The sequence below is a fragment of the Sus scrofa genome, chromosome 14 (assembly GCF_054392235.1).
Source record: "Sus scrofa isolate SSC_HxYL_T2T_F1_AM1 chromosome 14, Sscrofa_HxYL_maternal_Yorkshire_Landrace_v2.0, whole genome shotgun sequence".
NCBI classification, from domain to species: Eukaryota; Metazoa; Chordata; class Mammalia; order Artiodactyla; family Suidae; genus Sus; species Sus scrofa.
Window position 1 is genome coordinate 37,704,820 of NC_139396.1, and position 17,798 is coordinate 37,722,617.

A 17,798-nucleotide genomic window follows, 5' to 3' on the forward strand; every position below is an offset into this window, starting at 1 on the left:
TTATTTTTTGTTGTCATTACTCTAGCAGCTGGATCTGAGAAAATACTCCTGTAGTTTATGTGAGAGACTGTTTGGCCTATGTTTTTCTCTAAGAGTTTTATAGTATCTGGTCTTGTATTTAGGTCTTTAATACATTTTGAGTTTTTTTGTGTATGGTGTTAGAGAGTGTTCTAATTTCATTCTATTATATGTAGCTGTCCAATTTCCCAACACAGCTTATTGAAAGGACTGTCTTTTCTTCATTTTGTTTTCTTGCCTCCTTTGTCATAGATTGGCTTACCTTGGGTGTGTGGGTTTAATTCTAGGCTTTCTATCCTGCTCCACTGATCTATGTTTCTGTTTTTGTGCCAGTACCATACTGTTTTGATGGCTATAGCTTTGTAGTATAGTCTGAAGTCAGAGAGCCTGATTCTTCCAGCTCCATTTTTCTTTCTCAGGATGGCATTGGCTATTCTGGGTCTTCTGTGTTTCTAAACAAACTTTAAAACATTTGTTCTAATGCTGTGAAAAATATCTTTGGTAATTTGATAGGGATTGCAGTGAATCTGTAGATTGCCTTGGGCAATATAGTCATTTTGATAATATTAATTCTTCTAATCCAAGCGCATGGCATGGTATCTTTACATCTATGTGTATCATCTTTGATTTCTTTCATCAGTGTCTTATATTTTTCAGAGTACAGGTCTTTTGTCTCTTTAGGTAGGTTTATTCCTAGGTGTTTTATTCTTTTTGATGTGATGGTAAATGGGATTGTTTCCCTAATTTCTCTTTCTGATCTTTCATTGTTAGTATACAGAAATGCAGTGGATTTCTGTATATTAATTTTGTGTCCTGCAACTTTATCAAATTTATTGATAACCTCTAAATGTTCTGGTAGCATCTTTAGGATTTTCTAAATATAGTTATCATGTCATCTGCACATAGCGATAGTTTTACTTCTTCCTTTCCAATTTGGATTCCTTTTATTTCTTTTTCTACTCTGATTGCCATGGCTAGGACTTCCAAAACTATGTTGAATAGTAGTGATGAGAGTAACATCCTTGTCTTATTCCAACTTATCGGAAATTCTTTCAGCTTTTCACTGTTGAGAATGATGTTAGCTGTGGGTTTGTCATGTATGGCTTTCATTATGTTGAGGTAGGTTCCCTTTGTGCCTACTTTCTGGAGTTTTTTTTAAATCAGAAATGGCTGTTAGATATTTTCAAAAGCTTTTTCTGCATCTATTGAGTGGATCATGTGGTTTTTATTATTCAGTTTGTTAATGTGTATTATAATGATTGATTTGAGGATATTGAAAAATCCTTGCATCTCTGGGGTATATCTCATTTGATCATGGTGTAAAATCCTTTTAATGTATTGCTGGATTTGGTTTGCTAGTATTTTGTTGAGGATTTTTGCATCTATATTTATCAGTGATATTGGCCTTAATTTTCTTTTTCTGTGGTATCTGTTAATGGTATCAGGGCGATGGTGGCCTCATAGAATGAGTTTGGGAGTGTTCCTTCCTCTGAAAATATTTTGGAATAGTTTCAGAAGGGATAGGTGTTAGCTCTTCTATAAATTTTTGGTAGAATTCGCCTGTGAAGCCATGTAGTCCTGGTCTTTTGATTGTTGAAAATTTTTAAATCACAGTTTCAATTTCAGTACTTGTGATTGGTCCATTCATCTTTTCTATTTCCTCTTGGCTTAGTCTTGGAAGGTTGTACTTTTCTAAGAATCTGTCCACTTCTTGTAGGTTGTCCATTTCATGGACATATAGTTACTTGTAGTAATATCTTATGATACTTTGTATTTCAGTGATATCCATTGTAACTTCTTTTTCATTTCTAATTTTAATTGATTTGAGTCCTTTTTTCTGGATGAATCTGGCTAAGGGTTTATCAATTTTGTTGGTCTTTTCAGAGAATCAGCTTTTAGATTCATTGATCTTTTCTGTGGTTTTCTTTGTTTCTGTTTCATTTATTTCTGCTCTGATATTTATGATTTCTTTCCTTCTGCTAACTTTAGGTATTGTCTGTTCTTTTCTTTCTAGTTGGTTTAGGTGTCAAGTTAGGTTATTTGAGCTTTTTCTTGTTTCCTGAGGTAGGTTTGTATTGCTGTAAACTTCCCTGTTAGAACTGCTTTTGCTGCATCCCTTAGCTTTTGGATTGTTGTGTTTTTGTTGTCATTTGCTTCTAGGTAGTTTTTATTTTCCTCTTTGATTTCTTCAGTGATCCAGTCAGTGGTTGTTTAATAGCATGTTGTTTAGTTTCCACGTGTTTGTGCTTTTTGCAGTTTTTTTCTTGTTGATTTCGTCTTACAGTGTTTTGGTTGGAAAAGATGCTTGATATGATTTCTGTTTTCTTAAACTTACCAAGGCTTGATTTGTGGCCCAGAATGTGATATAGCCTAGAGTATATTCTTTGTGCACTTCAGAAGAATGTGTATTCTGTGCTTTTGGATGGAATGTTCTATAAATCTCAATTAAGTTCTTCTGGTATAATGCATCATTTAAGACCTGTGTTTCCTTGTTGATTTTCTATCTGGATAATCTGTCCGTTGCTATATGTGGGGTGTTAAAGTCCCTAACTATTATTGTGTATTGTTCATTTCTCCTTTTAAGGTTGTTAGCATTTGTCTTATATATTGAGGTGATATTCTTTTGGGTGCATATGTATTTACAACTGTTATATCTTCTTTATGGATTGATCCTTTGATCATTATGTGATGTTCTTCTTTGTCTCTAACAATATTCTTTATTTTAAGGTCTATTTTATCTGATATGAGTTTAGTTACTCCAGCTTTCTTTTGATTTCTGTTTGCATGGAATATTTTCCTCCATTCTCTCACTTTCAATTTGTATGCATCCCTAGAACTGAAGTGGGTCTCTTGAAGACAGCATATATATGGATCTTCTTTCTTGTATCCATTCAGCCAGTCTTTGTCTTTTGGTTGGGGCATTTAGTCCATTTACATTTAAGGCAATTTTTTTTCTTTTGCTATAGGAGTCTATACATATACAAGATTGTTTTAAGTTGTTGGTCTCTTGATTGCAAGTACATCTCCATTATCCTTTATTTGTACCCTCCTCTTACCATGATTTTTGGTTCTGGTAGCATATTTGTGTATGGATGATTTCCTGCCTTTACTATATGTATTCCTTTACTCAATAAGCCTTGTCATTTGTGATATCTTTGTTTCTAGTTGTGGCCTTTTCTTTTCCACCTAGAAAAAGTTCCTTTAGTATTTGTCATAAAGCTGGTTTAGTAATGCTGAATTCCCTTAGCCTCTGCTGGGTAAAGTAATCTTGATTGTAGGTTTTTTCCTTTCATCACTTTAAGTATACTGTGCCACTTCTTCATGGCCTGTAGAGTTCTTTTGAAAAATCTGCTGATAACCCTATCAGGGTTCTCTTGTATGTTATTTGTTTCTTTTTCCTAGCTGCTTTCAATATTTTCTTTTTGTCTTTAATTTTGGTCAGTTTTATTAATATGTGTCTCAGGGTGCTTCTCCTTGGGTTTATTTTGTATAGTATTCCTTGTGCTTCCTGGATTTGAGTGAGTGATTCCTTTCCCAAGTTAGGGAAGTTTGGCTATTATATCATTAGATATTTTCTCTGGCCCTTTCTCTCTTCTTCTTCTGTCACCCCTATAATATGGATATTGTTGCATTTAATGTTGTCTCAGAGTTCCCTTAGATGGTTTTCATTTCTTTTTAGTATTTTTCTCTTTTCTGTTCCTCATTAGTGATTTCCACTAGTCTGTCTTCCACCTAACGTATTCTTTCCTCTGACTTCTGTATTCTGCTGTTGGTTGCTTCTAGTGAATTTTTATTTCAGTTATTGTGTTTTTCATCTCTGCTTGCTTAATCCTTTAATCTTCTGTTTCTTTGTTCAGTGTTTCTTGTAATTTATCAATCTTTGCCTCCTGTTTATTTCTGGGATCTTGAATCACCTTTACTATGAAAATCTAAAGTCTTTTTCATGGAGGTTGGTAATCTCCCAATCACCTATCTGTTTATCTTTTTTTTTTTATTGTTCCTTTATCTGAGTCATAATTCTCTGCCTTTTCATTTCATATAGATTTTCGGTGTGGTCTTCTTTTTGCAGACAGTAGGATTGTAGCTTCTCTTGCTTCTGATGTCTGCCCCCTTGTGGCTGAATTTGGTACAGGGGTTTTCGTAGGCTTTTTGGTGGGGGGTCTGGTGCCTGCCCACTGGTAGGTGGAGCTGATTCTTATCCCTCTGGTGGGTGGGACTTTATCCCTAGGTGTGATTGGAGGCAGTTGCATGCCTGGGGAAGGGGGGGGGGTCGTTAGGCAGCCTGTTTGCTGATGGGTGGGGCCAGATTTTTCTAAAATGGCCACCTCTAGAGGAGTTCACACTGAGACCTTTGCCTCCAATGTCCTACCCCATCAATGAGCCACTGTCACCCCCTGTTTTCCCAGGAGATCCTCCAAGAATCGCAGGCCGGTCTGACCCAGATTCCTATGGAGTCTCTGCTTTGTCCTGGGACCTAGTGCACACGAAAGCCTGTGTGTGCCTTTCAAGAGCGGTCTCCATTTCCCCCACTCCTGTGGAGTTCCTGGTCACAAGCCCCACAGGCCCTCAGTGCCTAATGCTTGGGAAGCTCCTCCTCCCATTGCCAGATCCCCATGCTTGGGAACCTGACATGGGTCTCAGAACTCTCACTCCTGTGGATGAGCCTCTGTGATATAGTTACTTTACAGTTTTTGGGCCACCCACCTGAAGGATATGGGGTTCTTATATCTTGTGGTCACCCCTCCTACTGCCTCAATGTGGCCTTCTCTTTGTCTTCTGGAGTAGGATATCTTTTTTGATAGTCTGCAGTCTGTTTTGTTGAAGGTTGTTCAGCAGTTGGTTGTAATTTTGTTGCCTTTATGAGAGAAGCTGAGCTCCAGTCCCACTTTACTATCTTAATCTTGTCTCTCCCTTATCTTATCTTTCATCATGGTTTCTCCCAGGAGACTGGATATAGTTCCCTCTTGCTACACAGCAGGACCTCATTGCTTATCCATTCTAAATGTAATAATTTGTATCCATTAAACCCAAACTCCGAGTCCATCACACTGCCTCCCCACTCCAGCTTGGCAACCAGAAGTCTGTTCTCTATGTTGGTGTGTCTGTTTTGTAGTTTGGTTCATTTATGCCATATTTTATTTTATTTTTCTTTTTTTGGCTACCATGTGGCATATGGAATTCTGGGTTGAGAAATCAGATCCAAGCCACAGTTTCAATCTATGCAGTAGCTGCAGCAACACCAGATCCTTTAACCCAGTGTGCCAAGCCAGGGATCGAACCTGTGTCCTGGCACTGCAAAGAAATTTCATGAAATGTCATGAAAAATGTCATAGATATTTCGGTGAGGATCCTGTTCAATCTGTAGATTGCTTTGGGCAGTGTGGCCATTTTAACAATATCAATTCTTCCAATCCAGGAGCATGGGATGTCTTTCCATTTTTTAAATCCTCTTCAGATTCCTTGATTACTGTTTTATAGTTCTCAGAGTATAAGTCTTTTACGTCCTTGGTAAGGATTATTCCTAGGTATGTTATTTTTGGGGGGGTATGATTTTAATGTATTGTTTTTTATATTCCTTTTCTAACATTCCATTTTGAGTGTACAGAAGAGCAACGATTTATGAATGTTAATCTTGTATCCTGCTATTTTTGCCCAATTCATCAATCAGATCGAGTAGTTTTTGTGTGGAGTCTGTAGGGTTTTTCTATATATGGTATCATGTCATCTGCATATAGTCAGTTTTACCTCTTCCCTGCCAATTTGAGTGCCTTTCATCTCTCTTTTTTTTTTTTTTTTGTCTTATTGCTGTGGCTAGGACTCACAATACTTATGTTGAATAAAAGTGGTGAGAGTTGGCATTCTTGTCTTGTTCCAGATTTTAGTGGGAAGGCTTTGACCTTTTCTCTGTTGAGTATTCTATTGGCTGTGGGTTTGTCATAAATGACTATTATGTTGAGATATATTCCCTCTGTTCCCACCTTGGCAAGAGTTTTTAATTATGAGTGGATGTTGGATTTTGGCTAATGCTTTCTCTGCATCCATCAAAGTGATCATGTGGTTTTGGATTTTTCTTTTGTTAATGTGGTGTATGACAGTGATTGATTTGTGTATGTTGAACCATCCTTGTGAATTTGGGATGAATCCCATTTGGTTGTGGTGTATGATCTTTTTATGGGTTGTTTGATTTGGTAGGTGAAAATTTTGTTGGGGATTTTTACATCTGTATTCATCAAAGATATTGGCCTATAATTTTGGTTTTTGGTAGTATCTTTGGTTTTGGTATTAGGGTGATTGATGGTGGCTTCATAGAACATCTTTGGGAGTGTTCCTTCTTCTTTTCAGTCTTTTGGAGGAATTTAAGGTAGGTATAAGTTTTTCTTTGTATGTTTGGTAGGATTCTCCTGTGAAGACATCTGATTCTGGACTTTTTTTTTGTAGAGTGTTTTTGTTACATATTCAGTTTCATTTCCAGTGATCGGTCTGTTCAAATCATTTCTTCTTGATTCTGTTTTCATTGGCTCCATGTTTCTAGAAAGCTTTCCATTTCTCCTAGGTTGTCAAGTTTGTTGGTCTATAATTGTTCATAGTATTCTCTGATGGTTTTTTATTTTTATTTATTTATTTTTTTTTGTCTTTTTGCTATTTCTTTGGGCCGCTCCCACGGCATGTGGAGGTTCCCAGGCTAGGGGTCGAATCGGAGCTGTAGCCACTGGCCTACACCACAGCCACAGCAACGCAGGATCCGAGCCGTGTCTGCAACCTACACCACAGCTCACAGCAACGCTGGATCCTTAACCCACTGAGCAAGGGCAGGGACCGAACCTGCAACCTCATGGTTCCTAGTTGGATTCGTTAACCACTGCACCACGACGGGAACTCCTCTGATGGTTTTTTGTATTGATGAAATCCATTGAGATTTCTCCTTTTCCATTTCTTTCTATTATTATTATATTTGATTTACAATGTTCTGTTAATTTGTGCTGTACAGCAATGTGACACAGTCATACATATATACACACTCTTCTTCTCACGTTATTGTCCATACTATTCTCTCACAGCTGATTGGTTATCATTCCCTGTGCTATACACCAGCACCTCATTGCTTATCCATTCTAAATGTAATGGTTTGAACTTATTAACCCCAAACTCCTATTCCATCCTACTCCCTCCACATTGGCAACCACAGTTCTGCTCTCCATGTCTGTGAGACTGTTTCTGTTTTATAGGTAGATTCACCTATGCCATGCTTTAGATTTCACATGTACGTGATATCGTATGGTATCCATCTGACTTCACTTAGTATGAGAATCTCTAGTTCCACTCATGTTGCTGCAAATAGCATTATTTTGTTCTTTTTTATGGCTGAGTACTATTCCATTGTATATATGTACCACATCTTAATTCATTCATCTGTCAATGAATATATAGGTTGTTTCATGTCTTGGCTATTGTGAATAGTGCTGCAGTGAACATAGGGGTGCATGTAGCTTTTTAACTGCAATTTATTTTGTCTGGATATATGCCCAGGAGTAGGATTTCTTCATCATTTGGTAGTTCTATATTTTATTTTCTGAGGGTTCCCTTTTCTCCATACCTTCTCCAGCATTTGTCATTTGTAGTATTATTAATGATAGCCATTTTGACCAGTGTGAGGTGTTACCTCATTGTAGTTTTGATTTACATTTCTCTAATAATTAGTGAAATTGATCATTTTTTCATGTGCCTCTTGGCCATCTGTATGTCTTCTTTGGAGAAATGTCTGCTTAGGTCTTCTGCCCACTTTTCTGTTGGGTTGTTTTTTTGCTGTTGAATTGTATAAGTTGTTTATATATTTTGAAGATTTAGCCCTTGTCAGTTGCATCATTTGTAACTATTTTCTCTCATTCTGTACAATGTCTTTTCAACCTATAAAGGCTTGTCAGTTTGATTAGGTCCCATTGGTTTATTTATTTTTTGTTTCTATTGCCTTGGGTGACTGGCCTAAGAAAACATTTGTACAGATGATGTCAGAGAATATTTTGCCTATGTTCTTTTCTAGGAGTTTTATGGTATCTTATGTTTAAGTCTTTAAGCTATTTTGAGTTTAGTTTTGTACATGGTTGAAGTCATATTGTATTTTGCCCTTTTCTGTTTCTTTGTTGATTTGGCTTCTCTGTCACTTCTTCTTTGTGAGTCTGGCCAAAGGTTTGTCAATTTTATTTACCCTTTCAATGAACCAGCCATTGGTTTTGTTGATATTTTTCTATTTTTAAAAAAAATCCCTATTTTATTGATTTCCTCTCTGATATTTATGATATTTATGATTTCCTTCCTTCTGCTGACTTAAGGCTTTGTTTAAAATTCTTTTAGGTGGTAGTTTAGGTTGTTGATTTGAGATTTTTCTTTTTGTGTGTGTGGAAGTTCCTATGAACTTCCCTCTAAGAACTACTTTTTCAGCATCCCACAGATTTTGTATGCTTGTATTTTTATTGTTTTTTGCCTCAAGGTATTTTTAAATTTCCTTTTTTATTTCCTCATTGACACATTGATATTTTTAGTGGCATGTTTAGTCTCCATGTAATCATTTTTTTCTCACTTATTTTCCTGTGTTTGATTCTTAGTTTCATGCCATTGTGGTCAGAGAAGATGCTTGAAATAATTTCTGTACTCTTAAATTTGTTGAGGTTAGTTTTATGCCCCAGTATGTGGTCAGTCCTGGAGAATGTTCCATGTACACATGAAAAGAATGTATATTCAGTTTTCTTTTTCTTTTTCCTTTTTTTTTTTTTTTTGATGTACTGTCCTGAAAATACTAATTAAGTCTAACTGTTCTATTTTGCAATTTAGGACCTCTGTTTTCTTTTCTTTTCTTTGTTTCTTTGTTCCTTTGTTTCTTTGTTTCTTTGTTTCTTTCTTTCTTTCTTTCCTTCCTTCCTTCCTCCTTCCTTCCTTCCTCCTTCCTTCCTTCCTCCTTTCCTTTCCTTTCCTTTCTCCTTCCTTCCTTCCTTCCTTCCTTCCTTTCTTTTCTTTTCTTTTCTTTTCAGGGCCACACCCAAGGCATATGGATGTTCCCAGGCTAGGGTGCAGTTGGAGCTGTAGCCACTGGCCTGTGCCATAGCCTTAGCAACACAGGATCTGAGCTACATCTGCAACCTACAGCAAAGCTCACACCAATACCAGATCCTTAACCCACTGAGCAAGGCCGGGGATTGAACCTGTGTCCTCACACATCTTAGTCAGATTCATTTTTGCCAAGCCACTTTGGGAACTCCCTAGAACTTCTCTTATTGATATTCTGTTTAGGGGATTTATCCATTGACTTGAGTGGGATATTAAAAAGTCTTTTATTATTATAGGGAATAGTTCCTTTGCTTCTTTACTTTGCTTATATTTTTCTTACTCTGTGAGTTTAGGGAAAAACTCTTCCTGCCACTTGAGATCCCATGAGTGTGTAGAGAAAAGTTGCTATGGCAGTCCTGACCCCCCCCCCTCTTCTCATACTCCCTAACAATTGCACCTTGCTTCCCTGGCAGTCCCACTCTTCCTCCTGCACTCCCTTGGCCGTGGCACACACTTTCTAGTCCCCTCATGCTCTTTCCACACAGCCAACCCTAGTTCTCTCCCCCTAACCGACCTCTGCAGCCCGAGTCTCACCACCCAGCCCCTGCCTGTGTATCTCAGGCTGTGGTGTCCCAGTGGGTGGTACCAGTTGTCTCTGTGGCTCTCTGTTTGCTTTGCCTTCAGTCTGCCTTCTGTGCTTTTCTCCAAGGCTTTGAGGTTCCCCCTCCATCCTGGCTGATCTCTCTGTCAGCTAGGAGGCCTCCCAGGGTGGGGATTCCTTTCCTCTTTCACAGCTCGTTCTCAGGAGTACTGGTCCTGTTTTGATTCCTTTTTTCCTCTTCCTTCTTTCTCTCTTTTTTTTCCTTTTGTCCTACTTAGTTATGTGGAGCGTTCTTGCCTTTTTTGAAAGTCTTGCTCTTTTTGGAAGAAGACCCTTTTTGAGGTGTTCTGCCAGTGTTCAGTAGGTGTTCTGTGTGAATGTGAATGAGTTTTACATGTAAATGGGTTTTTAAAAATGTCCTTGTGGGATAAGGTTAGCTCCCTGTCACCCTCTTCCATCATCTCCATCCCTATACTCATTTTCTAACTATTTGCTAAAAACTCATTATGTCTTGTTTTGTGCATCCATTCCTTTTCCAAGATCTTAGATCATCTTTATGATCATTACTCTAAACTTTTTCAAGTAGACTGTCTATCTCCACTTCACTTAGTTGTTTTTCTGAGGTTATCTTGTTCCTTTATCTGGAGCATATTCCTCTGTCATCTCATTTTTTCTAAATAACTGTGTTTGCAGACTCAGTTTCATAGGCTTCAGGATTGTAGTCTTCTTGCTTCTAGGGTCTGCCCCCCGGTGGATGAGTGTGGTCTAGAGGCTTGTGCGGTCTTCCTGATGGTAGGAGCTGGTGTCTGTCCCACTGGTGGTGGGAGGAACTGGGTTTTGTCTCTCTAGTGGGCAAGGCTCTGTCTAAGAGTGTGTAGAAGCAGCAGTGGATTTAGGAATTCTTTAGGCATCTTGTCTGCTGATGGGTGGGGCTGTGTTCCTGCCCTGTTACTTATTTGGCCTGAGTAACAGGAGTCTGCATACTGTTGGATGGGGCCAGGTCTTGGTGCAGATGACCCAAGCCACATGTCCTCCTCCCTGAGAGTTCACATAGCTGAATATTCCCTGAAATTCCTACCACCTGTGTCCATATCCCTAGGCAGAGCCACAGCCACACACCACCTTCCCAGGAAACCATCCAAGACCAGCAGGTAGGTTAGGCCCAGGCTCCTATAAAGCCACTGCTCTTGGCCTGCGTCCCGGTAAGTGAGAGACCTTGTTTGCACCCTCCAAGAGTGGAGTCTCTGTTTCTCCGAGACCTGTGCATCTCCTTCAGTCAAGCCCCACTGGCCTTCAAAGCCAAATGCTCTGGGAGCTCCTCCTGAGTAGGGGAGCCTGATGTGAGCTCAGAATTCTTACTCCTACGGGAGAACTTCTGCCATAGAATTATTCTCTAGTTTGTGTACTGCCCACCCAAGGGGTATGGGATTTGATTATGTCGTGTATACACCCTTCCTACCCACTGGTTGGCAGGTTCCAGTCTTTATATCCTTGGCCGGTTCAAATCTTTTTTTTTTTTTTTTTTTTTTTTTTTTTTTTTGTCTTTTTGCCTTTTCTGGGGCCGCTCCCGTGGTATATGGAGGTTCCCAGGCTAGCTCTAATTGGAGCTGTAGCTGCTGGCCTACACCAGAGCCACAGCAATGTGGGATCCGAGCCATGTCTGCGGTCTACACCACAGCTCATAACAACGCCGGATCCTTAACCTGCTGAGCAAGGCCAGGGATCTAACGCAGAACCTCATGGTTCCTAGTCGGATTCGTTAACCACTGAGCCACGACAGGAATATTATATTTTTTATTGATGGTTATTTAGCAGTTAGTTGTGATTTTGGTGTGCTTGTGATATGTGAGGCCACGGTTCTTCTACTCTGTTGTCTTGTCCCAAGTTCCTCTCAGTTAGTTCCTGCTGTACCCCTGGTATAGCAGGAAATTCAGATGTGAGGACTCGGCGTGAAGTAGAATCGGGGCTCCAGCACCATTTCTTCATAATTCTCTTGCTTTGCTTTGCCCTCCTTTGTGTGTAGGTTTTGCCTTAAGCTCACATTCTTCACTTTTTTTTTTGCCCTCCAGGGCCTCCCCACCCCCCACAGCATTTAGAAGTTTGGAAGTTCCCAGGCTAGGGGCCAAATTGGAGCTGCAGTCATCAGCCTATACCACAGCGATAGCCATGCTGGATCTGAGCCACGTCTGTGACCTGCACCACAGCTCATGGCAACGCCAGATCCCCGACCCACTGAGGGAAGCTGGGGGTCAAACTTGCATCCCCATGGGTACCAATTGGATTCATCTCCCCTGCACCACAACAGGAACTTCCCGCATCCTTCATTATTGAAAGAAGACCATGAGAGAGTTCCCATTGTGGCTCAGTTGGTTAAGAACCCAATGCTGTCTTTCTGAGGTGTGGTTTCCATCCTTGGCCTCATTCAGTGGGTTCAGGATCTGGCATTGCCATAAGCTACAGCATAGGTCACAGATACAGCTTGGATGAAGTGTTGCTCTGGCTGTGGTGTAGGCCTATAGCTGCAGCTCTGAATAGACCCCTAGCCTGGGAACTTCCACATGCCGCAGGTGTGGCCCTAAAAAGAAAAAAAAAAGAAAGAAGACCATGAACAGCACTAGTGGTAATGTGCTTTCTTGCTTGCTTGCTTTCTCTCTCTCTCTCTTTCTTTCTCTCCCTCTTTCTGTCTATCTGTCTTTTTTGGGCCATACCCACAACATATGGAAGTTCCCAGGGATCAAAGTCAGAGCAGTAGCTGCTGGCCTTCGCCACAGCAATTCCAGATTTGAGTCACGTCTGCAATCTGTATCACATCTCATGGCAAAACTCATGGGATCCTTAACCCACAGAGCCAAGCCAGGGATCGAAACTGTATCCCCATGGATAACTATTTGGATTTGTTACCACTGAGCCACAACAGGAACTCTGGCAGTGTGCTTTCTGTTTCTCTTTCAGTGGAAGAGGTTTTTTTGTTCCTTGGCTTTTCTTTTTGTTTTTTGGCCCCACCTGCTTATGAAAGTTCCTGGGCCAGGGAATCAGATCTGAGCCACACTTGTGGCAATGCCAGATCCTTAACTCAGTGTGCTGGGTCACACCTCCGTAAAAACATGAGCCACTGCAGTCAGACATTAACCCACTGTGCCACATCAGGAACTCCTGGAAGAGGTTTTTTATTTAATGGGGCATAGGACTGATAGAATTGTTATGCATCACTTGTTCCCTCCCTGTTTAAAAATACCTGTGGTCAACAGTTCTCCCAAGGGAGTCTATAGATGGGTTGTGGGATCCACAAATATCCTGAGATTATAGGCAGAATACTGTGCTTACAAATCATTTCCTTTCTTCCCTGGGCTTTGCCTGCACAGGTCTCAATAAGGCTCCAGCCCCCAGCACATAGGACCAGAAGCCAGACAGTCTTCAACAATTTAGTCATGATCCATCTTTAGGTTCATACAGTTGTTCCCAGAAGACTCTGGTCCCCTTCTTATAGGTGCTGTGTATTCTGACCAGGCCCTGAATTCAGAGTCCCCATTACCTTCCTAAACTCTCTCCTAGCAGTTCTGGGGCTGAGAGACCCATTTAATCTTATAATTGATTCTCACTTGGTGTGATGGCTAATTTTATGTGTCAACTTGACAGGACCATGGGATGCCCAGGCATTTGGTCAAACATGATTCTGGGTGTGTGCACCTGTGAGGGCAGTTGTAAATGAGAGTCACCGTTTGAATCAGTAGACTGAGTGAAGGGGATGGATGGCCCTGCCTGATGTGAGAGGGCCTCATCCAACCCACCAAAGGCCTGAATGGAACTAATAAAGCTGTCACTCTCATCAGTGAGAGGAAACTCTTCCTGCCCAGCTGAAGAGAAAACAGCAGGGTTTTTTTGCCTTTGAACTCAGACTGAAACATTGGTTCTTCTTGGGTGCACTATAGACCTAGTTGGAATAATCTGATTTATTAGAATTAATTTCAAGTTTATGCAAAGGCAAAGAATTAAAATCACTCTCTATAATGTCAAACACATAGTCTCAGCCTTCAGAATGGCATGGGAATTCCCGTCGTGGCTCAGAGGAAATGAAATCTGACTAGTATCCATGAGGATGCAGGTTTGATCCCTGGCTTCCCTCAGTAGGTTAAGGATCTGGCATTGCCATGAGCTGTGGTATAGGTCACAGATGCAGCTCAGATCTGGCATTGCTCTGGCTGTGGCGTAGGCCATTGGCTATAGCTCTGATTCAACCCCTAGTCTGGGAACTTCCATATGTCTCGGGTGCAGCCCTAAAAAGACACACACACACAAATAAACAAAAAACCTAAAATGGTATGGGCTAGTTTTTTACAGTAAACCTGAATACACACACAGGTGTACACACACGTGCACGTACACACACATACACCATATTGGTTCTGTTTCTCTGGAGAACCCTAATATATCTGGCAAAATGAAATCAGTTTTGTCAAGGTCAACCATGAAGTATCAGAAATCTTCTCATAAAAATTACAGTTCTGGAGTTCCTGCTGTGGCATAGTGGGTTAAGAATCTGACTGTCGCAGCTCAGGTGCTGAGGAGGTACAGGTTGGATCCTCGACCTGGTATAGTGGGTTAAGGGGTTTAGTGTTGCCACAGCTGTCATGTAGGTCGAAGTTGCAGCCTGGATTCAGTCCCTGTCCAGGAAACTTCCATATGTGTGGGTGTGGCCATAAAAAAATGATACTTCTAAAGTTAATGTACTGGAGCTGCTACTCATAGAAGAAATCATATATGATAAAGATAAAATATCTGTGAACACATCCTGTCTAGTACTAGTTTAGTTCATAGCCAAAGTGTTTTATGCCAAAGTGACATTATGTTTTATTTTTCTATCTTCCTTCTTAAAAGAAAGATTATTCCAAGATAAATTCACCATATAACAAATGAAGGCTTTTGCCAAAATTCAGGGAGAAATAGGTAAGAAAGAGAAGCAGAGGTCAGTATGAGTTCACAAGTCATTTCCCCACTGTTGCTCACAGAGATTTTTTTTAATGCCTGTTTCCTAGAGACCACTTATATTTCATGAGCTTTGTTCGTTTTAGTCCCCTTTTGGTACTAAATTAGGAATATATATAACTATCAATAAAACTTATGTTACATGGCTACTAGTTAGGATGATTGTTTCTCAAAGCTCATATAATGCTAAAAAGTAACAAATCAGGGTGCCAAATCCAGATAATTTCATTGAACTGTATTAAAAAGAAATAAAGACAGAAACCATAGGGCTTCTTTAATGTTGTATAAAACAATAATTCAGTAAGCAAATGTTCTTATGAAGTACATTTGAAACAAAATGACAAATGATCCAATTTGTTTATGATTTTTTTCCATTATAGTTGATTTACAGTGTTCTGTCAATTTCTACTGTACAGCAATGACCCAGTCATGTGTGTGTGTGTGTGTATTCTTTTTCTCACTTTATTCTCCTTCATGTTCCATCACAAGTGACTGGATATAGTTCCCTGTGCTATACAGCAGGATCTTATTGCTTATCTAGTACAAATGCAATAGTTTTCATCTATTAATCCAAGACTTCCAGTCCATCCTACTCCCTCTCCCTTGGCAACCACAAGTCTGTTCTCCAAGTCCATGAGTTTCTTTTCTGTAGAAAGGTTCATTTGTGCCATATATTAGATTCCAGATATAAGTGATATCATAGGGTATTTGTCTTTCTGACTTACTTCACTTAGTATGAGAGTCTCTAGTTCTATCCATGTTGCTGCAAATGGCATTATTTTGTTCTTTTTTATGGCTGAGTAGTATTCTGCTGTGTATATATACCACATCTTCTTAATCCATTCATCTGTTGATAGACATTTAGGTTGTTTGCGTGTCTTGGCTATTGTGAATAGTGCTGCAGTGAACGTATGGGTGCATGTATCTTTTTCAGTGGACATTTTGTCTGGATGTATGCCCACGAGTGGGATTGCTGGGTCATATGGTAGTTCTACCTCTGGGTCTGAGGTAGCTCCATACTGTTTTCAAATGGTCCAGTTTGGATCTTTGTTTTTTAATTTGCTTTGGTGGAAATGAGGCCTTTTGTTTTTGTTTGTTTTTCTTTTTTCTACAGCCTTTATGACTGCTTTCTCAGCAACCAGAGTTTACCTGACAAATCAATATGACTTAAACACCAAATCACCTGTGAGTTGATCTCAGTCATTTAGACTGTGAATGTCAAGATGGAGGTAGGAATTGGGCCCCACTAATCTTGCATCTCCCTATGACTGGCCTGCTGGAATGCTTATTAGAGATGCTCAAGATGGGTTTCTGCACCAGTAAAAGCTGTGTTACCTTCTGCTACAACAGCTTATCCCATCTGGTAAACATGTATCATGGTACATACAATGATAAATGGAGGGGTTGGGAAGAAGAGATGTGAAAAGGATAGATCACTAATAGGAGCTGTAGCCCTTGTTCCTAACTCTGTCTGGGTTCTCTACCTGGGATTGGGCCGGATGCTTGGCCTCCCAAGGAAGGTGAGACCCAGAAAGGCTGTCATTCGTGTACTGGAGAGATGTGCACACAGGCACAGAGCCTGGGTAGCTATGAAGCAGCATAAGCAACAATATCTGTCTCTGACAGAATCACTGGCTTGTGTACACAATAAAGGCAGCAGGCACAAGCCTCCACTAGTGTAGCATGAGCTCTGAAGGAGCTGGAGGGCAGCTCTTCTCCTATCTAAACCCCTGGAAGGAGAATCCATGAGCCCAGGCCATTTTCTTCCTCCTTCCTGCAGGCTGCTTTGTTGACATCTGACACTAAGAGAGGAATTCAGCAGTTAAGAATTTATTGCTGACTTTCATCTATACAGAATTTTCTCTCCAGTTAGAAGAAAACTGCTGCTCACATCCAAAAATATCTAATTCCAATAGGGGGGTTATAGCATTCACTTCCCATCAAAGCAAAATCCTCAATACATGAAATTTGAGATCTTGCCAATTTAATGGATTCCTTATAATTTTTAAATAGCATATATTATTTTAATGCTTTACCCGGTTGGAAGGTTACTGAGGGATAAATTGGCAAAGTCTCTGTTTTCCTTTAAAAAAAATTCATAAAAGTGAAGTGTTCTGCATTTATTTTATATTATTAGCTTGGCAGCTTTTTTCTATGACCAAATTCTGAGCCTGTTGTCTGAATTCTAAAAAGATTTGCTTGATTCCAGAGTTTATTTAAAAATTTGCTTTGCCATTTTTTCCTGTGGTTAACTCCTAGATTGTATTATACTTAACTATTTAAAAGGCCTAATTTATCTTTCATGGCCCATCACCAGTATCCAAGGTGGTATCCCATTTCTTAATTCTTAAATCTGCCTTGAGTGACTTCTAAACTAAATGAAATGAAAAACCTTGGGCATTCTTTGTTTACACACAGTGGCAAAATTAACTTTACGTTACACGGATTACCACACTGGGGATACCCCCAGGCCTTTGCTACACATGTGCCTGCACAGAAGCCTTCTACTCTCTTCACTTTAGGTAAAACATAGTTTTTTGAGCACCTGCTCTGAGCAGAGTATGATGCTGAAAGCACAGAGGTGGCTAAGGCTCAGTGCCCAATTTGATGGACTTCATTGGAACAGGGTCTTGAACCATCTGTCACTGCCTGCTCTGTCTCTGGAGGCAGAAGTTTCTCACTTGTTGCTGTTTCTCAGGAGACAGAGTTTTATTCTTGTCCAGTATCTATTAAATATTTATCTTCATATCAACATGTTTCTAATCTTTTAAAATCAAGACAAATAGAGGTGTGCAGTTTAAATTTCAGAATTTGATAAAATAGGAGTTTTTTAAACTCAATTTTATTACATTTATAGTTGTACAATGATCATCACAACCCAATTTTATGGCATTTCAATCCCAAACCCCCAGCCCACCCTCACAGCCCCCCCAACCTGTCTCCTTTGGAAAACCATAAGTTCTTCAAAGTCTGTGAGTCAATATCTGTTCTGCAAAGAAATTCATTGTGTCCTTTTTTTAGATTCCCACATGTGAGTGATAGCATATGATGTTGGTGTCTCACTGTCTGACTAACTTCACTTAGCATGTTAATTTCTAGGCCCATCCATGTTGTTGCAAATGCCATTATTTCTTTCCTTTTAATGGTTGAGTAATAT

The 17,798-nt window shown here is 39.8% G+C and overlaps 1 protein-coding gene across 35 annotated transcripts in view; it reads left to right on the forward strand.

The window, feature by feature from the left end:
• LOC146396499 (uncharacterized) overlaps positions 1 to 17,798 on the forward strand; it is a 134,545-nt gene that overhangs the window by 59,816 nt on the left and 56,931 nt on the right. For 2 of the 35 annotated variants that reach the window (XR_014826539.1, XM_084994767.1), the window contains one exon: positions 15,756 to 15,870. The exons of the other annotated variants lie outside the window; for them this stretch is intronic. The gene's annotated coding sequence lies outside the window, so the exon portion shown is untranslated. Of the gene's footprint in view, positions 1 to 15,755; positions 15,871 to 17,798 lie in introns of those variants that run through there. 35 annotated transcript variants of the gene reach the window in all.